Source organism: Haliaeetus leucocephalus, unplaced genomic scaffold (genome assembly GCF_000737465.1).
Source record: "Haliaeetus leucocephalus isolate CR32 unplaced genomic scaffold, Haliaeetus_leucocephalus-4.0 Scaffold234, whole genome shotgun sequence".
Taxonomy (NCBI): Eukaryota; Metazoa; Chordata; class Aves; order Accipitriformes; family Accipitridae; genus Haliaeetus; species Haliaeetus leucocephalus.
Genome location: NW_010972670.1, coordinates 260895 through 264012, shown reverse-complemented (window position 1 = coordinate 264012; position 3118 = coordinate 260895). Strand labels below are relative to the sequence as shown.

Here is a 3118-nt window from a genome sequence, read left to right as displayed (position 1 = left end):
TGCTGCTGCTGCCGGCGCTGCTGGTGAGCTGGGCGGCGTGCCAGGCGCCGCCGGTGCCCGCCGCCGAGCCCCCGTGGAACGGCGCCGACGTCCGCCTCGAGCGGCGCTTCGTGCCCCAGAGCTGCCCGCGGGCCGTGCGGCCCGGAGACTTCGTGCGCTACCACTACCTCGGCTCCTTCCCCGACGGCACCCGCTTCGACTCCAGGTCTGGCTTACGCCCGCCTCGGGGCTTGGTGTGCCCTGTGTGTCCTGTGCCGTCCCTCGCCCCGGGGCGCAGCCCCCTCGGGTTTGGCTCGTCGGAGGGTGCTCTTTGGGGAGAGGAGAGGAGGGGAGCGAGCGGTACTGTCCCTGCGAGGGTGTTTTGGGGATGTCCGGAGGTGGTGGGGCTGGGTGGAGGCCGCGGTCCAGGTTCGGTTCAGCTCCCGCTGCTCTTCCCAGCTGTGTCCTGCTGTGGCCTGTGAACCCTTTTGGGGTGACCGGGGGGAAGCAGGTCTGTGGTGAGCTGGGCAGTGGAGAGCAAGCCTAATTTGCAATACAAGTGAGAACGCAGGACGTATAGGCAGCCGTGGGAAGATGCCTTTGAAATGTGGAAGGGCAAAGAGCTGGGGTGTGACTGCTGGGGACTGGGGGCGAGACCTCTGCGGTGGCTGGGTCCAGTTCACAGTAGTTGGCATGCCCTGACGGATGCCCACCACGTTCTTCCAGCTGCTTCTTAAGGCACTGACTGGGAGCTTTCTGCTCCGAGAGAAGACCGTAAGGATATTCGGTTAGCCTGGTAAACAGAAGTGTATATGGTATCGCAGTCTCTCTCAGTATTTAGTGATTTCCTGCCTGTTTCTTTCCGTATGTTTCCTATGTCTTCTCCAGGCTCAAACCTACTCGAACGCAAACATTTCCGAATTGCTGTCTTTGCCAGAAATATAAGAATTATCAGGCTCTGCTTACATAGAATTTTTTGGATAAGTTACCCTTGAATAAATGTGACCTACGTACAGTGAAGTGCCTGGCCGCTTTCCTGCTGTTATTTTGGGATCAGGAAGCCTAAATAGTGGGATCAGGAGATTGTGAAGGATGCTGATGCTGCTCACAGCCTATTTGTTTTTACTTGCTTTGTTCGTTGCCACTGATCAAAGTATTACTCGGAAAGAAAAAACAAAATGTATTTTCAGTAATCCTGGTAATCTTCCTTGTGTTTCAAGGAAAATCTACAGCCTTGGGGAAGTAACTGTCCTTCAAAGTAAGCTCAACTTTTCCTCTGAGACTTCAGTGTGCCGGTAGTGCTGCTTTACCAGCACTACTTCTTCCCTGGGTAAAGTGTGGAACACGGTAGCTGACAATTCAGCACGGGTTGGTGCAGTTTCAGTGAAAAGGCACAGCAAGGACAGTGAATTCATTGGCAACTGACGGTCTCGGAAAATAAGTCTTAGCTGCAGATGTGAGGACACACAAAGGCAGCATCCTCATGGCTCATTTTACAAATATGCGACAATTGGAAAACCAGCCCTGTGTTCAGAAATGTGTTTCTGATTTGTGCAGATACATACTGAGGCTTACTTGTACTCTGAGTTGTACCAGCAAATTTCTGCACTGAGGCAGGGCACCTGGAGGGGCTTCCCAGGTGCTGGCTCTCATTTAATTCCAAGTTGCTTGCCATTTGGCTCTGAATTATTTGGGGCAGGAAGAGGCTGTGCAGAACCATACAGCAGTTATCTCTTTGTGTCCTCTAAATGTTGGTAAATAAATAGTAACCATGATAGTCTAATTTAACTCAAGTATTTGTATGGCCACCTTCATTTCAGAAGGGTGCAAAAAGCCAGGTTTGTTGAGCTAGTGATTTTTTTTTTCTAGATGGCAGTTCATGTTGACATAGATTTTTGTTATTCACTAACTATGGTCTTTTTTCAAGATTGATGACAGTGGTCTATCATGTTAAGACAATGGAAAATTAGGAGAGTTTTATCTTCTGTAGGTTAATGGAAGAAATATTTTGGAGTATTTGTTGTAGAATCTTTAGTGTTCCTTGCGTACAAGTTAAAGATATTTGGTCCGTTGTACTAAAATTAGCCTGTTAGAAAGCCCATTTTTCTACCTGTCAGAGTTGCTACTTGTTCTTTTTTTTTTTTTTTTTTTAAGTTTATGAAAGTGCTTACCAGCATCAGTTTAGTCAAACACTACCATAAAATTTGTCTAGAAAATACTCCAGGTGTTGAACTCAGGGCAGTTTTACTTTGTTTCTTCTCCAGCTGCTGAAAATGTTCTTGAGGTTTAAAATTATTTTTCTGTATTTCCCAGTAGAAGGTGGTAATACTGCTCTTGTTAACAGGCTGTTGGCAAAGTCTTAGTAATCATGACTGTGTCACATGTAATGTGCCTGTTTATTCTTTTTGGTTTTTTTCCCTATCAGTATTTGCATTTTTATTTCTGTGGCCATCAAATGATTTGCATTTTTAAGTCTGCATTTAATTGCTTGGTCATGTGCTGTTAATTTGGTAAATTCCACTAATAGAAACTAATTTTGCGTAGTTTTAAGGAACCTGCAAAGTCAGTCCTGCAAAGCTGCACGATCTCTTCGTTGTTTTGTTCCATTCTTTGCTTAGCATCAATGTTTTCTTAATTGTAGGTTTATTTTTGGCCAAAAAAAAAAAAGCTCTTCTGTTTTAAGTCCATCCCAGATGTATTGCCAGGCTTTGTCAATTGCTACAAAATACCATTTTGGGGCATTTCTTAGAACCATTTATGTTATTAGTCTTAACATCTTAATTATGGGTTTGTGTGTATAGTAGAATTTGTCAGGAGCTAATTTAAATATTTTCCATCCTTTCCTGAGAGTGGGAATATTTGTGCAACCGAAAGTGAATGCTCTGTGTAGAGAGTTGTCTATTTTAAGGGAAATGTTTGCCAGAAAAAAAAATGATGGAGCAAACAGAGAGATCACTCAGTAAAATATTTGAGGGATTGGAGGCACTGGGACAGTTAGGAGGCTCGGTATGTTGTGGAAGTGATGTGTATAGTCTTTGAAGGAAAGTTTGACATCATTTCCCTAGCATTATCTAGCTACTGGCTGTTTTCCAGAATATTTTAGCAGGCAAAGAGGCACAAGCCTTTTTTTTTTTTTTTT

General features: G+C 45.0%; 1 protein-coding gene across 1 annotated transcript in view; it reads left to right on the top strand.

Annotated features, from left to right (window-relative positions):
- The first annotated feature begins 89 nt into the window (after positions 1–89).
- FKBP9 (FK506 binding protein 9, 63 kDa) overlaps positions 90–3118 on the top strand; it is an 18125-nt gene continuing 15096 nt past the window's right edge. Inside the window, exon 1 of the mRNA XM_010567978.1 lies at positions 90–205. The gene's annotated coding sequence lies outside the window, so the exon portion shown is untranslated. The remainder of the gene's footprint in view (positions 206–3118) is intronic.